This window comes from Tachysurus fulvidraco, chromosome 3, assembly GCF_022655615.1.
Source record: "Tachysurus fulvidraco isolate hzauxx_2018 chromosome 3, HZAU_PFXX_2.0, whole genome shotgun sequence".
Taxonomy (NCBI): domain Eukaryota; kingdom Metazoa; phylum Chordata; class Actinopteri; order Siluriformes; family Bagridae; genus Tachysurus; species Tachysurus fulvidraco.
Window position 1 is genome coordinate 22696339 of NC_062520.1, and position 9992 is coordinate 22706330.

Consider the following 9992-nt stretch of genomic DNA (forward strand, 5'->3'; position numbering starts at 1 on the left):
TAAAGTTTTTTTTTAGCCTATTATGCTAGTTTTGACCCACCTTTCACATAGTGAAAATTTAAAAAGATCAGACAACATACATTTTTTGGTCAAAAAAATGCTCAAAATGGTAAGCCGGCGGGTCAACGTACTTTTGGGCGAAAATGGACCCCGAATCCGATTCTCACCAAATTCACTATACGTGTCAGGACACTCAATACTAACTTGGGGTAAAGTTTTTTTTTTGCCTATTATGCATAGTTTCTGCGATATGGCATTTCAAATTCATCGCCGATACTGAACTGGGGTGTGAAAAGCACTCCAGCTAAATTCTCAGCTCTGGAGCATGATAGATGCACATTAATTATACCAAAATGCTAGTTTTCACCCACCTTTTCACATAGTGAAAATTTAAAAAGATCAGACAACATACATTTTTTGGTCAAAAAAATGCTCAAAATGGTAAGCCGGCGGGTCAACGTACTTTTGGGCGAAAATGGACCCCGAATCCGATTCTCACCAAATTCACTATACGTGTCAGGACACTCAATACTAACTTGGGGTAAAGTTTTTTTTTTTTGCCTATTATGCATAGTTTCTGCGATATGGCATTTCAAATTCATCGCCGATACTGAACTGGGGTGTGAAAAGCACTCCAGCTAAATTCTCAGCTCTGGAGCATGATAGATGCACATTAATTATACCAAAATGCTAGTTTTCACCCACCTTTTCACATAGTGAACATTTAAAAAGATCAGACAACATACATTTTTTGGTCAAAAAAATGCTCAAAATGGTAAGCCGGCGGGTAAATGTACTTTTGGGCGAAAATGGACCCCGAATCTGATTCTCACCAAATTCACTATACGTGTCAGGACACTCAATACTAACTTGGGGTAAAGTTTTTTTTTTTTTTGCCTATTATGCATAGTTTCTGCGATATGGCATTTCAAATTCATCGCCGATACTGAACTGGGGTGTGAAAAGCACTCCAGCTAAAATCTCAGCTCTGGAGCATGATAGATGCACATTAATTATACCAAAATGCTAGTTTTCACCCACCTTTTCACATAGTGAAAATTTAAAAAGATCAGACAACATACATTTTTTGGTCAAAAAAATGCTCAAAATGGTAAGCCGGCGGGTCAACGTACTTTTGGGCGAAAATGGACCCCGAATCCGATTCTCACCAAATTCACTATACGTGTCAGGAAACTCAATACTAACTTGGGGTAAAGTTTTTTTTTAGCCTATTATGCTAGTTTTGACCCACCTTTTCACATAGTGAAAATTTAAAAAGATCAGACAACATACATTTTTTGGTCAAAAAAATGCTCAAAATGGTAAGCCGGCGGGTCAACGTACTTTTGGGCGAAAATGGACCCCGAATCCGATTCTCACCAAATTCACTATACGTGTCAGGACACTCAATACTAACTTGGGGTAAAGGTTTTTTTTTTGCCTATTATGCATAGTTTCTGCGATATGGCATTTCAAATTCATCGCCGATACTGAACTGGGGTGTGAAAAGCACTCCAGCTAAAATCTCAGCTCTGGAGCATGATAGATGCACATTAATTATACCAAAATGCTAGTTTTCACCCACCTTTTCACATAGTGAAAATTTAAAAAGATCAGACAACATACATTTTTTGGTCAAAAAAATGCTCAAAATGGTAAGCCGGCGGGTCAACGTACTTTTGGGCGAAAATGGACCCCGAATCCGATTCTCACCAAATTCACTATACGTGTCAGGACACTCAATACTAACTTGGGGTAAAGGTTTTTTTTTTGCCTATTATGCATAGTTTCTGCGATATGGCATTTCAAATTCATCGCCGATACTGAACTGGGGTGTGAAAAGCACTCCAGCTAAAATCTCAGCTCTGGAGCATGATAGATGCACATTAATTATACCAAAATGCTAGTTTTCACCCACCTTTTCACATAGTGAAAATTTAAAAAGATCAGACAACATACATTTTTTGGTCAAAAAAATGCTCAAAATGGTAAGCCGGCGGGTCAACGTACTTTTGGGCGAAAATGGACCCCGAATCCGATTCTCACCAAATTCACTATACGTGTCAGGAAACTCAATACTAACTTGGGGTAAAGTTTTTTTTTAGCCTATTATGCTAGTTTTGACCCACCTTTTCACATAGTGAAAATTTAAAAAGATCAGACAACATACATTTTTTGGTCAAAAAAATGCTCAAAATGGTAAGCCGGCGGGTCAACGTACTTTTGGGCGAAAATGGACCCCGAATCCGATTCTCACCAAATTCACTATACGTGTCAGGACACTCAATACTAACTTGGGGTAAAGTTTTTTTTTTGCCTATTATGCATAGTTTCTGCGATATGGCATTTCAAATTCATCGCCGATACTGAACTGGGGTGTGAAAAGCACTCCAGCTAAATTCTCAGCTCTGGAGCATGATAGATGCACATTAATTATACCAAAATGCTAGTTTTCACCCACCTTTTCACATAGTGAAAATTTAAAAAGATCAGACAACATACATTTTTTGGTCAAAAAAATGCTCAAAATGGTAAGCCGGCGGGTCAACGTACTTTTGGGCGAAAATGGACCCCGAATCCGATTCTCACCAAATTCACTATACGTGTCAGGACACTCAATACTAACTTGGGGTAAAGGTTTTTTTTTGCCTATTATGCATAGTTTCTGCGATATGGCATTTCAAATTCATCGCCGATACTGAACTGGGGTGTGAAAAGCACTCCAGCTAAAATCTCAGCTCTGGAGCATGATAGATGCACATTAATTATACCAAAATGCTAGTTTTCACCCACCTTTTCACATAGTGAAAATTTAAAAAGATCAGACAACATACATTTTTTGGTCAAAAAAATGCTCAAAATGGTAAGCCGGCGGGTCAACGTACTTTTGGGCGAAAATGGACCCCGAATCCGATTCTCACCAAATTCACTATACGTGTCAGGAAACTCAATACTAACTTGGGGTAAAGTTTTTTTTTAGCCTATTATGCTAGTTTTGACCCACCTTTTCACATAGTGAAAATTTAAAAAGATCAGACAACATACATTTTTTGGTCAAAAAAATGCTCAAAATGGTAAGCCGGCGGGTCAACGTACTTTTGGGCGAAAATGGACCCCGAATCCGATTCTCACCAAATTCACTATACGTGTCAGGACACTCAATACTAACTTGGGGTAAAGTTTTTTTTTTGCCTATTATGCATAGTTTCTGCGATATGGCATTTCAAATTCATCGCCGATACTGAACTGGGGTGTGAAAAGCACTCCAGCTAAAATCTCAGCTCTGGAGCATGATAGATGCACATTAATTATACCAAAATGCTAGTTTTCACCCACCTTTTCACATAGTGAAAATTTAAAAAGATCAGACAACATACATTTTTTGGTCAAAAAAATGCTCAAAATGGTAAGCCGGCGGGTAAACGTACTTTTGGGCGAAAATGGACCCCGAATCCGATTCTCACCAAATTCACTATACGTGTCAGGACACTCAATACTAACTTGGGGTAAAGTTTTTTTTTTTTGCCTATTATGCATAGTTTCTGCGATATGGCATTTCAAATTCATCGCCGATACTGAACTGGGGTGTGAAAAGCACTCCAGCTAAAATCTCAGCTCTGGAGCATGATAGATGCACATTAATTATACCAAAATGCTAGTTTTCACCCACCTTTTCACATAGTGAAAATTTAAAAAGATCAGACAACATACATTTTTTGGTCAAAAAAATGCTCAAAATGGTAAGCCGGCGGGTCAACGTACTTTTGGGCGAAAATGGACCCCGAATCCGATTCTCACCAAATTCACTATACGTGTCAGGAAACTCAATACTAACTTGGGGTAAAGTTTTTTTTTAGCCTATTATGCTAGTTTTGACCCACCTTTTCACATAGTGAAAATTTAAAAAGATCAGACAACATACATTTTTTGGTCAAAAAAATGCTCAAAATGGTAAGCCGGCGGGTCAACGTACTTTTGGGCGAAAATGGACCCCGAATCCGATTCTCACCAAATTCACTATACGTGTCAGGACACTCAATACTAACTTGGGGTAAAGTTTTTTTTTTGCCTATTATGCATAGTTTCTGCGATATGGCATTTCAAATTCATCGCCGATACTGAACTGGGGTGTGAAAAGCACTCCAGCTAAATTCTCAGCTCTGGAGCATGATAGATGCACATTAATTATACCAAAATGCTAGTTTTCACCCACCTTTTCACATAGTGAACATTTAAAAAGATCAGACAACATACATTTTTTGGTCAAAAAAATGCTCAAAATGGTAAGCCGGCGGGTAAATGTACTTTTGGGCGAAAATGGACCCCGAATCTGATTCTCACCAAATTCACTATACGTGTCAGGACACTCAATACTAACTTGGGGTAAAGTTTTTTTTTTTTGCCTATTATGCATAGTTTCTGCGATATGGCATTTCAAATTCATCGCCGATACTGAACTGGGGTGTGAAAAGCACTCCAGCTAAAATCTCAGCTCTGGAGCATGATAGATGCACATTAATTATACCAAAATGCTAGTTTTCACCCACCTTTTCACATAGTGAAAATTTAAAAAGATCAGACAACATACATTTTTTGGTCAAAAAAATGCTCAAAATGGTAAGCCGGCGGGTCAACGTACTTTTGGGCGAAAATGGACCCCGAATCCGATTCTCACCAAATTCACTATACGTGTCAGGAAACTCAATACTAACTTGGGGTAAAGTTTTTTTTTAGCCTATTATGCTAGTTTTGACCCACCTTTTCACATAGTGAAAATTTAAAAAGATCAGACAACATACATTTTTTGGTCAAAAAAATGCTCAAAATGGTAAGCCGGCGGGTCAACGTACTTTTGGGCGAAAATGGACCCCGAATCCGATTCTCACCAAATTCACTATACGTGTCAGGACACTCAATACTAACTTGGGGTAAAGTTTTTTTTTTGCCTATTATGCATAGTTTCTGCGATATGGCATTTCAAATTCATCGCCGATACTGAACTGGGGTGTGAAAAGCACTCCAGCTAAAATCTCAGCTCTGGAGCATGATAGATGCACATTAATTATACCAAAATGCTAGTTTTCACCCACCTTTTCACATAGTGAAAATTTAAAAAGATCAGACAACATACATTTTTTGGTCAAAAAAATGCTCAAAATGGTAAGCCGGCGGGTCAACGTACTTTTGGGCGAAAATGGACCCCGAATCCGATTCTCACCAAATTCACTATACGTGTCAGGAAACTCAATACTAACTTGGGGTAAAGTTTTTTTTTAGCCTATTATGCTAGTTTTGACCCACCTTTTCACATAGTGAAAATTTAAAAAGATCAGACAACATACATTTTTTGGTCAAAAAAATGCTCAAAATGGTAAGCCGGCGGGTCAACGTACTTTTGGGCGAAAATGGACCCCGAATCCGATTCTCACCAAATTCACTATACGTGTCAGGACACTCAATACTAACTTGGGGTAAAGGTTTTTTTTTTGCCTATTATGCATAGTTTCTGCGATATGGCATTTCAAATTCATCGCCGATACTGAACTGGGGTGTGAAAAGCACTCCAGCTAAAATCTCAGCTCTGGAGCATGATAGATGCACATTAATTATACCAAAATGCTAGTTTTCACCCACCTTTTCACATAGTGAAAATTTAAAAAGATCAGACAACATACATTTTTTGGTCAAAAAAATGCTCAAAATGGTAAGCCGGCGGGTCAACGTACTTTTGGGCGAAAATGGACCCCGAATCCGATTCTCACCAAATTCACTATACGTGTCAGGAAACTCAATACTAACTTGGGGTAAAGTTTTTTTTTAGCCTATTATGCTAGTTTTGACCCACCTTTTCACATAGTGAAAATTTAAAAAGATCAGACAACATACATTTTTTGGTCAAAAAAATGCTCAAAATGGTAAGCCGGCGGGTCAACGTACTTTTGGGCGAAAATGGACCCCGAATCCGATTCTCACCAAATTCACTATACGTGTCAGGAAACTCAATACTAACTTGGGGTAAAGTTTTTTTTTAGCCTATTATGCTAGTTTTGACCCACCTTTTCACATAGTGAAAATTTAAAAAGATCAGACAACATACATTTTTTGGTCAAAAAAATGCTCAAAATGGTAAGCCGGCGGGTCAACGTACTTTTGGGCGAAAATGGACCCCGAATCCGATTCTCACCAAATTCACTATACGTGTCAGGACACTCAATACTAACTTGGGGTAAAGGTTTTTTTTTGCCTATTATGCATAGTTTCTGCGATATGGCATTTCAAATTCATCGCCGATACTGAACTGGGGTGTGAAAAGCACTCCAGCTAAATTCTCAGCTCTGGAGCATGATAGATGCACATTAATTATACCAAAATGCTAGTTTTCACCCACCTTTTCACATAGTGAAAATTTAAAAAGATCAGACAACATACATTTTTTGGTCAAAAAAATGCTCAAAATGGTAAGCCGGCGGGTCAACGTACTTTTGGGCGAAAATGGACCCCGAATCCGATTCTCACCAAATTCACTATACGTGTCAGGACACTCAATACTAACTTGGGGTAAAGGTTTTTTTTTGCCTATTATGCATAGTTTCTGCGATATGGCATTTCAAATTCATCGCCGATACTGAACTGGGGTGTGAAAAGCACTCCAGCTAAAATCTCAGCTCTGGAGCATGATAGATGCACATTAATTATACCAAAATGCTAGTTTTCACCCACCTTTTCACATAGTGAAAATTTAAAAAGATCAGACAACATACATTTTTTGGTCAAAAAAATGCTCAAAATGGTAAGCCGGCGGGTCAACGTACTTTTGGGCGAAAATGGACCCCGAATCCGATTCTCACCAAATTCACTATACGTGTCAGGAAACTCAATACTAACTTGGGGTAAAGTTTTTTTTTAGCCTATTATGCTAGTTTTGACCCACCTTTTCACATAGTGAAAATTTAAAAAGATCAGACAACATACATTTTTTGGTCAAAAAAATGCTCAAAATGGTAAGCCGGCGGGTCAACGTACTTTTGGGCGAAAATGGACCCCGAATCCGATTCTCACCAAATTCACTATACGTGTCAGGACACTCAATACTAACTTGGGGTAAAGTTTTTTTTTTGCCTATTATGCATAGTTTCTGCGATATGGCATTTCAAATTCATCGCCGATACTGAACTGGGGTGTGAAAAGCACTCCAGCTAAAATCTCAGCTCTGGAGCATGATAGATGCACATTAATTATACCAAAATGCTAGTTTTCACCCACCTTTTCACATAGTGAAAATTTAAAAAGATCAGACAACATACATTTTTTGGTCAAAAAAATGCTCAAAATGGTAAGCCGGCGGGTCAACGTACTTTTGGGCGAAAATGGACCCCGAATCCGATTCTCACCAAATTCACTATACGTGTCAGGAAACTCAATACTAACTTGGGGTAAAGTTTTTTTTTAGCCTATTATGCTAGTTTTGACCCACCTTTTCACATAGTGAAAATTTAAAAAGATCAGACAACATACATTTTTTGGTCAAAAAAATGCTCAAAATGGTAAGCCGGCGGGTCAACGTACTTTTGGGCGAAAATGGACCCCGAATCCGATTCTCACCAAATTCACTATACGTGTCAGGACACTCAATACTAACTTGGGGTAAAGTTTTTTTTTGCCTATTATGCATAGTTTCTGCGATATGGCATTTCAAATTCATCGCCGATACTGAACTGGGGTGTGAAAAGCACTCCAGCTAAAATCTCAGCTCTGGAGCATGATAGATGCACATTAATTATACCAAAATGCTAGTTTTCACCCACCTTTTCACATAGTGAAAATTTAAAAAGATCAGACAACATACATTTTTTGGTCAAAAAAATGCTCAAAATGGTAAGCCGGCGGGTCAACGTACTTTTGGGCGAAAATGGACCCCGAATCCGATTCTCACCAAATTCACTATACGTGTCAGGAAACTCAATACTAACTTGGGGTAAAGTTTTTTTTTAGCCTATTATGCTAGTTTTGACCCACCTTTTCACATAGTGAAAATTTAAAAAGATCAGACAACATACATTTTTTGGTCAAAAAAATGCTCAAAATGGTAAGCCGGCGGGTCAACGTACTTTTGGGCGAAAATGGACCCCGAATCCGATTCTCACCAAATTCACTATACGTGTCAGGACACTCAATACTAACTTGGGGTAAAGTTTTTTTTTTGCCTATTATGCATAGTTTCTGCGATATGGCATTTCAAATTCATCGCCGATACTGAACTGGGGTGTGAAAAGCACTCCAGCTAAAATCTCAGCTCTGGAGCATGATAGATGCACATTAATTATACCAAAATGCTAGTTTTCACCCACCTTTTCACATAGTGAAAATTTAAAAAGATCAGACAACATACATTTTTTGGTCAAAAAAATGCTCAAAATGGTAAGCCGGCGGGTCAACGTACTTTTGGGCGAAAATGGACCCCGAATCCGATTCTCACCAAATTCACTATACGTGTCAGGAAACTCAATACTAACTTGGGGTAAAGTTTTTTTTTAGCCTATTATGCTAGTTTTGACCCACCTTTTCACATAGTGAAAATTTAAAAAGATCAGACAACATACATTTTTTGGTCAAAAAAATGCTCAAAATGGTAAGCCGGCGGGTCAACGTACTTTTGGGCGAAAATGGACCCCGAATCCGATTCTCACCAAATTCACTATACGTGTCAGGACACTCAATACTAACTTGGGGTAAAGGTTTTTTTTTTGCCTATTATGCATAGTTTCTGCGATATGGCATTTCAAATTCATCGCCGATACTGAACTGGGGTGTGAAAAGCACTCCAGCTAAAATCTCAGCTCTGGAGCATGATAGATGCACATTAATTATACCAAAATGCTAGTTTTCACCCACCTTTTCACATAGTGAAAATTTAAAAAGATCAGACAACATACATTTTTTGGTCAAAAAAATGCTCAAAATGGTAAGCCGGCGGGTCAACGTACTTTTGGGCGAAAATGGACCCCGAATCCGATTCTCACCAAATTCACTATACGTGTCAGGAAACTCAATACTAACTTGGGGTAAAGTTTTTTTTTAGCCTATTATGCTAGTTTTGACCCACCTTTTCACATAGTGAAAATTTAAAAAGATCAGACAACATACATTTTTTGGTCAAAAAAATGCTCAAAATGGTAAGCCGGCGGGTCAACGTACTTTTGGGCGAAAATGGACCCCGAATCCGATTCTCACCAAATTCACTATACGTGTCAGGAAACTCAATACTAACTTGGGGTAAAGTTTTTTTTTAGCCTATTATGCTAGTTTTGACCCACCTTTTCACATAGTGAAAATTTAAAAAGATCAGACAACATACATTTTTTGGTCAAAAAAATGCTCAAAATGGTAAGCCGGCGGGTCAACGTACTTTTGGGCGAAAATGGACCCCGAATCCGATTCTCACCAAATTCACTATACGTGTCAGGACACTCAATACTAACTTGGGGTAAAGTTTTTTTTTTTGCCTATTATGCATAGTTTCTGCGATATGGCATTTCAAATTCATCGCCGATACTGAACTGGGGTGTGAAAAGCACTCCAGCTAAATTCTCAGCTCTGGAGCATGATAGATGCACATTAATTATACCAAAATGCTAGTTTTCACCCACCTTTTCACATAGTGAAAATTTAAAAAGATCAGACAACATACATTTTTTGGTCAAAAAAATGCTCAAAATGGTAAGCCGGCGGGTCAACGTACTTTTGGGCGAAAATGGACCCCGAATCCGATTCTCACCAAATTCACTATACGTGTCAGGACACTCAATACTAACTTGGGGTAAAGTTTTTTTTTTTTTGCCTATTATGCATAGTTTCTGCGATATGGCATTTCAAATTCATCGCCGATACTGAACTGGGGTGTGAAAAGCACTCCAGCTAAAATCTCAGCTCTGGAGCATGATAGATGCACATTAATTATACCAAAATGCTAGTTTTCACCCACCTTTTCACAT